The 11,464-nt window shown below is 32.6% G+C and overlaps 1 long non-coding RNA gene across 1 annotated transcript; it reads right to left on the bottom strand.

Annotated features, from left to right (window-relative positions):
* Positions 1-398: 398 nt before the first annotated feature.
* On the bottom strand, positions 399-6,743 carry LOC107839019. Its single transcript, XR_007044009.1, has 2 exons — positions 6,442-6,743; positions 399-6,336 (listed from the first exon to the last, which is right to left on the bottom strand). It is a non-coding gene; the product is annotated as an uncharacterized LOC107839019 (long non-coding RNA).
* Positions 6,744-11,464: the final 4,721 nt, after the last annotated feature.

The following is an 11,464-nucleotide window of genomic DNA, read 5'->3' as shown; positions in this document are numbered from 1 at the left end:
CCAGAAATCACAACTTCATAACTAGGCAGAATAACAAAGAACTTTGTGGTAATGATTGATCCAATGATACATAACAAAAGCATTCCGCTATCTCAAAAGCATAAGTTCTTGGTTTTGGGGAATACAAAAGCAACAACTTTATACTGGCGCAATTTTGATGATCTAACAACCTCAACAATTAAAAGAAATTCCATGAGATATTGTCATATATGACATTATAAGGACTGTAAGTACATAGATTCTGAATCTTATCCGTCATCACACCATGTGTAGATGATGTTATAAGCCTATGTTCCATGGGTTCACCTCACTTTTAATGATTCTTCGAGAAGAACAGATAATGTTGAGTTCATGGGTTCACCTCACCTTTAATGATTCTTCGGGAAGAACAGATAATGTTGAGTTCAGAAAAACTAGATATACAAATTCCTTCATTATCTGTTATCATCACAAAAGCAAATCATACAACAATATTTTTGCATGACTACTACATAGTTGAAAAAGTCACCAAGTTATAAGCCCATCCATATAGGTTCTAATCTCTTTTTGTTTTTACTATTCTTCATAGTGGCCATAACATAGACAACTATTAAAAATCACTATGAGTATTGAAGTTGAAGTACTTGTAAAGATTGAATCGTCTGCTTCATAACAGATATGCCTTGGTAAGATACAACATCATTATGAGAAATCAGACCTTGTTGAGATTGAATAATCTTCATGTCATCAGATTTCTATTCATTGTCATTATTAGCTATTGTACCTTGGCATTGATCATCATGGTAAATAGGACATCTTTTATCACAACTTGTTTTTTCTGAAGATAATTATCAGTGAGATAATATACTCTCATATGCCACTTACACTTTCTCAATGACGACTTGTCTCTACCAACGTAGTAGTACTAGGAAATTTTGACGTTGCCCATGTGTCTCTTCTTACCATCAAAAATTGGTTTTACTTTGCCTATAGGTTTCCAAATCCCTGGAGCAACTTTACTATAAAATTTCCTCACCTTTTCCTTCTGAAAAGTGATCAAATAGCATGTAATCTTCTTCGCCCCTTTCATAGATTCAAATATTTGCACTGGGGTAAGCACTCTGATTTCGTAAACATCATCCACTTCTGTAACGTGTCATAACCTGACCTCAATTATGTAACTTAAATCAACAAAATCCCATTAAACTAAATAAAATTAACAATCTCAGGACAAGAAGTTTTTGGGGAAATTTTCAATATACAAACTTAATGGAATTTAACTAAAATTGCAGGTAATGAAAGAAAAATAAACTGCATTGTGAATCACCATGGATAGAGCTCCAACTTGTAAATAATATAAGAGAATTAGAAGGAGAATAAGAAGAGAAGTGAGCAAAGTTTGAAGGATTTTTTGTTAGAAAAGAGAGCATGAGGAAATACCAATTTGATCAATGGCTCTTCTCTCTCCTGGAAGTTTATTTTTACCGGGACTTAAGCTGAGGTGGAGTTTGCTGACATGGCATAATTTGGGCCCTTGCACTTTATTTTATTACTTCTAATCTCTGCCGTTGCTTCCACTCTCCCAAAATCCTTCTAACCAATTATTGAAATTCTAACTACTAATTGAATTAATCATCTCTACTTATCAAATAAACAACTCAACTATGACAATACCCCCCACCCAAATATATTATTGTCCTTAAGGATTGATAATAAAGTCACGAAATTCTGCTCTTATAAAGTCATAATTTTCCCAAGTTGCATCCTCGAGGGGAGGTTTGACCACTGAATAAGAACTTTCACCTTAGCCATATTATTATTCTTCACCATTTTTCTCTGTAGGATAGAAACAAGTTACACCAAAATTGTCCATTCTCACCAGTTATAGGTAGAATAGTTTGAGCTATATGTTTGTCACCTATCTTTTTCTTCAAAAGGGACACATAGAATACAAGATATACTTTAGAAGTGGGTGGAAAAGCTAATTTGTAATCCACCCACTTCTAAAGTATATCTTGTATTCCATTTGGAACTTAACTTTATTTTTTCTCAAGGAAACAGAAGTCTGCCAATAATGTTGAAGTTTGAGATAAACCATGTCACCTACCTGAAACACTTTGTTATATCTTCTCCTGTCAGCATAAAACTTCATTCTCTCAATGCAAGTTGTTCTTTAATAACTAGTTTGTTGTCTCTGCAAAATTGTATCCTAGATGCGAAACAACAGTTTCAAGAAAAGGTCCAAGAGATAGTTGTGGTGGTGAATATACATAAAGAGACTAAAAGGGAGTACATAATAAACCTATATGAAAGTTGGTGTGATACCATCATTGTGCAGAAGGAAGCCATTATTTCCACTAAGTAGGTCTGCTAAAAGTCATACACCTTAGGTAATTCTCAATACACTTATTCACTCTTTCAGTCTGGCCATCACTTTGAGGGAGATAGCAATGCTATAATGTAGTTCATTGCCCACTAATTTGAAGAAAGATTGTAGGAAGCTACTATGAAAAACCTTGTCCCTATTAGTAACAATGGACTTAGGAATGCTATGTAAGCAATGTACCTTTTTCTAGAATTTCTGAGCTACAATAGCTACAGTAAAATAGTGTGCAAGAGCAATAAAATATATATTTGGAAAGTCTATCCACCACCACTAATAATACATATTTGGACCTGGATCTTGGTAATTATTCAATGAAATCCATACTTATGTGACTCTAAGTTTGGTTAGGGTTGGATAGAGGTTGTAGTAGCCCTAGGTATGCTAAATTTTAATCCTTATTCCTGTGAATATATCACATCTCTCATTATGTTGCACCACCATTTTCTTTATGTTTGACCAATAAAATAGTAGAGCTAATCTATTGAATATGACTAACTGACCAGAGTGACCTCCCATAGGAGAAACATGAAAGGTTGAGATTAATTGTTGTCTTAATTCTCCAATACTCCCTACATAGATCTTCCCTATCATTCTCAAAACACTAGAGTTAAGATCCCAAATATTAGGTCCTTGTAAATCTATAGATAATTAAACCATGAGCTCTTGAGCAAGAGCTTTATATGTATAGCTAATACCTACCTCTTGCATCCACCTAGGAATCGTAACACCCATTGTCAAAACATATCTAGAAGTTTGGATAGTATAATCTCCAAGTTTCTCATGCTGCCTTGATAGAGAATCAACAACTCTATTCTCTGCGCCCTTCATGTATTAAACTTTATAGTCTAGCCCCAAGAGTTTAGTGAAACCTTTTTGTTGTAAAGCTGAAGTCACCTTTTGTTTGAACAGATATTTTAAGATTTAGTGGCCAGTTCTGACCACAAAATGCTTGAACTACAGGTAGTATCTCAACTTATTCACTATATTCAAGAGATCCATGTACTCCTTTTCATAAATTGACTTACCTCTGTGCTGATGAGGTATTTACTGAAATAGGTAATAGGTCTATCATCTTGCATTAAAATTGCCCATATACCATAGTGACTTATATAAATTTTTACTATGGATTGTTTAGAATAATTTGATAGAGCTAATATAGGTGTAGTGGACATTGCAACCTTGATATCAACAAAAGCCTTGTCAGCATCCTCGTTCAACTTAAAAGAATCCTTCTTCAATGAGTCTGTCAAGGATTTGCATAGTGTACCATAGTTTGAAACATACTTTTTATAATATCCCGTCAACCCTAGAAATCTCCTAAGTGCTCTAATTGAACTGGGAGTAGGCCATTCAACCATAACTTGTATCTTAGTGGAATCAGTGGACACCCCATCCTAGTTTATAAAATGACCTAAATACTCCACTTTGGGTTGACCAAATGAGCACTTAGACTTTTTTGAAAATAATGGATGCTATCTTAAGGTAGCAAATACAACCTTAATATGATTAATATGGTCCTCAACTAATAATTTGTACACTAATATATCATCAAAGAAAACTAATACAAATTTTATAAGGTAAGGTTGGAAAACCTGATTCATTAAAGCTTGAAATATTATTGGTGTATTGGTCAGCCCAAATAACATGACCTTGAATTCATAGTGGCCTTCATGAGTTCTAAAAGCAGTCTTGTGCACATTATCTATCTTTATACTTATCTAATGATCTCCAGCCCGGAGATCCATCTTTGAAAAAATAATTGAACCATGCAGCTCATCTAGTAAATCATCTACAATTGGAATAGGATACTTGTAATGGTGATTTTATTTAATCCTTTGTAGTCTCCACAAAGCCTCCAAGTGTTGTCATTCTTCTTGACTAGTAGAGCTAGAGAGGAAAAAGGGGACTGACTCTGTTTAATAATGCCATGATCTAGCATTTCTTTGACTTGCTCTCCTATACCGGTAAGGTCTCAAACTGACTGGTGTTTCTCCAGGTTTGAGGGGTATAGCATGATCTAATGATCTCACAAGGGGTAAGGACTTTAGTTCACTGAAAACCTCTGCATACTACACTAACACCTGTTGAATTTAATCATCTATTACTACTTAATCGTTGCAGACACTATTGTATCTGATCATATATTGCTGTTTGATCACTGCAGACACTAGCTTGCACTAAAAATAAGTGATCCATGATGGCCTGTCTTTTCTTAAGAACCTTTCTCATTAAACTCCCAGAGATCATGCTCAGACTACCCTTTTTAGCAACGCCCTACAAAACCACCTTGTTGTTTTTCCTTCCAATCATTACACTATTCTTTTCATGATCAAACTTGGTGGGATTATTTTTCTTCATCTAGTCATTACCCAGCACTATATCACAAACTCCTTGAGGAATCATGAGCAAGTCTTTTTGAAATATTTTTCCCTACATCTTCCAAGTGAACCCCTTACTGTTAGATTTACACATTACATAGTTTCCATCAGCTACAGTGACTCTAATTGTAGAGAAATAACTAAAATAGTTACCACTTTCCCTCATAGTATGCTCATCAATAAAACTATGGGTGCTCCTAGAATCCACAAGCACAGCCAAGTTTCTGTTCTTTACAATTCCCTTCACTAGTGTAGAATTGATACCTCTGTTGCCCCCTTTTAATGCATTTAAGCACACAACTTCTTGGACTTCATGCTCAATCTCCCCTTCTAATATCAATTCATAAGTATCTTCATTAACCTCCATCATAGGTTCAGCCTCACCCACTAAACAATTGAGTTGCTTCTTCTTACATATGTGACCTGATATAAATTTATCTTCACACACAAAACATAGGTGATTAACCTTCCATACTCATACACTTTATGAGTTAATCTGAATGAACTATTTTACCAGGTGGATTACCAGTAGTTTTAGGTTTCATAGTACTCGTTTGAGTCCCTCCCATCACAACAAGGTTTTTGTAGGATCATTTTGTTCTTCTTTTACAATACTTCAATAGCCTTCTATTGAAGCCTAGCTTGTTATACTGCAAGCTTAAGAGTAGTAGGTTTAAACAGTTTAACCCCATACGTAATCTCTTCTTTAAATGCTCCCACAAAGCTAGATAAAAAATGAGACTCATTCAAATTAGGATTTCTCATGAATAATTGGGCTTTCAATTCTTCAAACTCCACTAACAACGCATCTATAGTTCTTGTTTAAGAGAGTTTATTGAACTCTTATACTACATCTTTCGGTGGTTCCAAACTAAACCTGCTTCATAGTTCCTTCTTAAATTTAGCCCATCCTGTCACTCCTCTACTCATTACTAACGAGTGATACCAAATTTTTGCAACTCCATTTAAATATAGAATTGTTGCTTCTACTTTTCGTTGTTTAATAGTTTCATACAAAATGAAATCTCTCAAATTTTTGAATCCATACCTTAGGCTCCTTTCCATCAAAGCTAGGTAGTTTCAATTTAAGAGAAGGTATCGAAACCATGTTTCCCCTGTTATTTCTATTTCCTGCCAGGAATAGGAAGCAATCCATCACCGAGTAGTTGATCTCCATTTCTCCGAGTCAGTGCCCTTTCTAAGTTCATCAATTGTTCCAAAATAAGTTCCATTGATCCTTGTATCCCTATTTGATTGTTACAAACCTCCTATTGCTGGTTCACTAGCTCAGCCAAAAATTTCTCATATCGAGCTACCCGATCCTCTACAACTTTAGAACGAGTCCCTTCAACTATGTCTACAACCACAGGTTGCATAAATCGTGGCTCTGATATCAATTGTCCAGAGCTGACCTCAATTATGGAACTAAAACTCCATGAAATTCAACTAAACTCAATGAAATCCAACAACCTCGGGACAATAAGTTTTTTGGTGCAATTTTTAATATTCAAACTTAATGAAATTTCACTAAAATTACAGGTAACGAAAGAAAAATAAACTAAAATTGTGAATCGCTATGGATAGATCTCCAACCTACAAATTAGAGAAGAGAATTAGAAGGAGAAGCAAAAGAAAAGTGAGCAAATGCTGAAGGAATTTCTATTAGATAAGATAGAGAAGAGAGCACAAGGAAAATACCAATTTGATCAATGCCTCTTCTCTCTCCTGGAAGTTGATTTTGACCGTGACTTGAGTTAAGGTGGAGTATGATGACATGGCATAATATAGCCCCTTACAGCCCATTTAGTTACTTGTAATCTCAGTGGTTGCTTCTACTCGTCCAAAAGCCTTCTAACTAATTATTGAAATTCTAACTACTATTTGAATTAATCAGCTCTACCTATTGAATAAACAACTCAACCATGATATAACGTTATGTTTACGTGGAAAAGGCTTGCCTATTATGTATCTCACCAAATAGTCCATCATATCTTTGTCAATAAGGTTAGAATTATCGTTACCTTTCTCCATTACAACTCTCCTTATTTTTGTAGAAAATAAATGAGAAAAAATAGATCAAAACAAAAATTTTCTTTATCAATTTCCAGAAGAAGAGGGAGGATATATTTATATTAGGGTTTCTTCGTTCCTTCTTAAGGAAGGAAACATGTAGTCCTAATTTAAATTGGATCAATTTATATAAGTTTCTTATTATTTTTTAAATTTAATTTTTCTGAAGAGTAAATTTATTTTTATGGCACATCCATCTATTTCTGTTACCTGTAATCTCTTTCTAATCTCTAGTCTCTAGTCTCTATCTCTAATCACTAATCTCTAATTTATAATCTCTAATCTCTATCTCTAATCTCTAATCTTTAATATGTTAAAAGTGTGAAGAGCTTTATAAATATTTTTTGAACTTTTTATGCTTCATTAAAAGTCTTCGCAATAGACAAAATCATCTTTTCACTATTTTTCCTCCAATTATTTTATTATTATTTAATAATGTCAACTCCAAATATATATGGTAAGAATTAAAAAAAAAAACTAAAATAAATTAAAACTTGTAGTAACTTCTATAATATATGGGATGAAGAATTAGAAAAAAAATCAATTAAAACTTGATTATTAAAGGTTCGTTAAATCTACGAATTTCTTGCGGTTTAGGAGTCCTCATATAGACTTAGAAGTTCTTTTAGTTTACGAATAACTACTTTTTTGTTATAAAAACTTAACGTAGAACTCCTTTTTTGTTTTATTTTTCGAATCTCCAACTTTGTGGTTTTTAGGTTTTTCTCTTTGACAAAAATTATATTTATTTGTGCTTGGATTTCTTAGCTTTTGAATTGTGATAACTACTTTGTACATTATGTTTAACTATAATTGGCATACAAAGAGTATAAATCAACTATTTTTTTTTGTTAGTATAACTATTTTTAGTTCTTATATATAGAAGTACAAAATTCCTTGGCTAAAATATTTTCTTATAGCTACTTTTTTTATGAGCTTTGAAGGTGTGGTCTATAATAGTTTCATCAATTTTATATATGTTAGGTATAATTGTATTGTTTTATTGTAGCTTCAATTCTAATCAAGTATATATTATAGATGAATGTTCTGTCGGACTTTGAGGATCTTTTTGTATAAAGATTAAGTTTCATCATTTTGCTCTAATATCTAGACTATTATAGTTTTTGTCCTGCGCTCCATTTCTACCATTGATGGAATAGAAGCTATTAATGTCATATCTGGTGATGAAGACATTCCCGCTGCTATAATTAGAGTTGACAGTCATATCTGTTGGTTTTATGCTTAATACAGGTGGTAGTTGAACGTTCAATCAGATCTTGAGGAATTCCTATGTAAAGGTTAGGTTAATCGTATTGTTATGATAGCTCGATTACTGTATTGTTTAGTTTAGTTTATAGGTAGTAGATGAATGTCCGGTGGAATTTGAGTAATTCTTGTGTCAAGGTTATGTTTAATCATATAATATTATCGTAGTTTATGATCTATCACAATGTGTTATTTTTATTATTATCCTTTATGTGTTAGTTCGTATCATATGAGGTTGTGAGCAGTATATATAATATTATATTGATGTATTATTGTATCAAAAAACTTACATTGAAGTTGAATTTGGATTGACGGTATGAACTTTTATTCCTATGTTGTGTTTACTATTTTTGATTTCTTTTCAACTTTTTTTAGGATATTTAGCGTGATAATTTTGTCGATTCAATCAAATATTTTATTGGCATGTTATTTTTTTTATTTTCTCTTTCACCTCATGGTGTAGTGGTAATGATCAACCCAATTTTGAATGTCAAGAAGGACAGTGCTTCTGGGATAATGATAAAAGTGGCTCAAGGTGCAATTCAAAAATACAATGAAAAAGAGAATAATGTTTTCAAGTACGCGATTTTGAAGATTGATAAAGCAAATTGTATGACATTGGTATATGAAAAATATCTCATAATGGTTAAAGTCTTAAATCTCACCCTTGATACTCTTATTGAATTTTTTTACACCGGTGTTGCTAGAAGAATCCTCCTTCATTTTGAAGCAGTCCTTTCGTGCAATCCAAAAGGAGTAGAGCTACACTTGAAACTTTATTAGGTGATTTGTTTATGTTAATATTAGACATCTCGTGGATGTAATGTAGTGTTTAATGAAGGATAATTCCTTCTTAATTAATGCAAAGATTTAAAACATTCGTAACTTTCTGTAATAAATTATGTGAACATCCGTAAGTCATAAGAATTTGTAGGATGTGAGAGTTACTACTTCATAAATGTACATTCATTCAAATGACGATTAAATGTAACTTGGTGAATGAAGAGACATTCAGAAGTCTTGAAAGTTACTACCCTTTATGACATGTCATTAATTCAAGAGTAATGTTACATTACGTACATTAACTCTTTGTATCTTCTCTCACTCTTTTGATGGATGAGATGTAAATGATATAATTATTTAAGGAGTATCATTTGAGAAATAAGAGGTAAGAAAACACAGGAAACAAAATACTCTCTCGCCTTCATCAATTCTTTATCGTAATCTTGGTTTCCTATTCCTTGATAATTTTTGGGCAACTGATTTATGCAACCTCCAAACTTCCATCCATGAGTGCACATGTTTGGAAGTAGTTGTGGAACCTTGGGGAGTGACCGGCTAGAAGGATTTGCACCGGAGTCGAGCAAATCACTTTCAAGGCAGTGGCTTGCCACGACACAGTATTTATGACTATTCTCTTATTATTAATAATTTCAGTTCCTATATCAATCTTAAAGCATTTTTTTCAACAATTTCAAAGTGATTTACTTACATACAATATTGATAAATGGCTATTTTTTTAACAATTTTTTTTTGATTTGTTAAAACTTTAGCCATTGGACGAAAATAACTTTAAATGTTGGTCACAAAAATTCTGATTTTCTTAAAACAGTTAAAAGTTGATTGTATTTTATTTAATGGTGGTTCTAACATTATTATCAGTTCTAACACTATTATAATTGTTGATGAATTTTCTAAAAAGAAGGTTAAAAGGGATAGCAAAAATGCCAGAGGACATTTACTGAGTCATATAATTAATACTTTATTTGATTTATTTGTTATTTACAAATATGCTAAAGAATTATGAGATATTTTGCAAAACTCAAAATAGGGAGAAAAATAATGTCCAAGTTCATCTTGGTGAGGGTGATAAAGTGATCGTTGCAGTATTTTCATCGAGATGAATCTAGTGGCTAACAAGACTGACTAGGTGTGACACAGTGGCTTCAAAGCATTTTTGCGCCAATAAAAAGTTGCTCCATAACTTTGCCGAGTCCATTGATGACGGTGCGTCTACATGGGTAATCCCACTATTGCTGGAGTTTTGGGTAAAGAAAATTTTTTACTTAAATTAACTTCTAAAAAAACATTATCCTTGAATAATGTTCTGTATGTTTTCTCGCTCCGTATAAACTTAGTTTTTGGAGCACTTCTCAACAAAGTAGGCCTTAAACTTGTTTCTGAAATTGATAAAATAATTATTTCTCGTGAAGGAGACTTTGTTGGGAAGAAATACCTTAGTGGGGGCTTATTTGTACTGAACATTGATCAAGAGATTGCCAATAATGCAAGTATTTCTAATTCTACTTATATTGTTGAGTCTATCAATTTATGGCATGGTAGACTAGGTCATGTTAATATTGCTTCTATTAAAAGCCTTAGAAAATGGGATTAATTCCTGCAGTAAATATTGACGATGTTTCTAAATGTCTGGTGTGTGTAGAAGCAAAGCATACCAAGAAACCCTTTAAATATATTACTAGCAGAAAGACCGAATTGCTTGAACTAGTACATTCAAACTTAGCAGATTTTAAGAACACTATTAGTAAAGGTGGAAAGAGGTATTACATTACTTTTGTTGATGACTTTTCTAGGTACACTAAGGCATACCTCCTTAATTCTAAAGATGAGGCTGAAAGCATGTTTTTAAAATTCAAAATAGAAGTAGAAAATCAATTAGATAGGAAAATCAAGAGATTTAGATATGATAGAGGCGGTGAATATAGTACTAAAACTCTAGAAGATTTCTGTGAGAAAAATGGTATTATCCATAAGTTTAGTGCTCCATATACTTCCCAAAAAAATGATGTAGCTGTACGAAAGAATAAAACTCTTAAGGAAATGATGAATTCTATGCTTTTAAGCTCGGATCTACCTGACTATATGTGGGAGAAAGATGTCTTATCTACATGTTATATTTTTAGTAAAGTACCTCACAAAAAGTTATACAAGACCTCATATGAGTTATGAAAAGAGTTTGCTCCTAACTTAAAATGTCTAAAAGTGTGGGGTGTTTGGCTAAGGTTGATCTGCCTGATTTTAGACAGATAAATGTATGCTTTAAGACTTTTGACACTGTATTTATTGGTTATGCTCAAAATAGTACTGCATATAGATTTATGTCATTAAATGATTATTCCATTTGTGAATCTAGAGATGCAGAATTTTTGAGCATGTTTTTTCTTTTAAAAAAAATAACGTGTCTAGTGATATATAAAATAATACTTCTACATGACTCAATTTGAGGGTTTTGTGGTTCTAAGAAAAGAGGATAAAGTATACAAATTGAGAAAGTCCTTATATGGATTTAAGCAGTCACCTAAGTAGTGATATAAAAAAAATTTAATTTCACATTAATGGATAATGACTTTGTTGTTAATTCATC

The sequence above is a fragment of the Capsicum annuum genome, chromosome 8 (genome assembly GCF_002878395.1).
Source record: "Capsicum annuum cultivar UCD-10X-F1 chromosome 8, UCD10Xv1.1, whole genome shotgun sequence".
NCBI lineage: Eukaryota > Viridiplantae > Streptophyta > Magnoliopsida > Solanales > Solanaceae > Capsicum > Capsicum annuum.
Note: the sequence above shows the minus strand (reverse complement) of the source record. Positions and strands in the feature narration are given on the sequence as shown.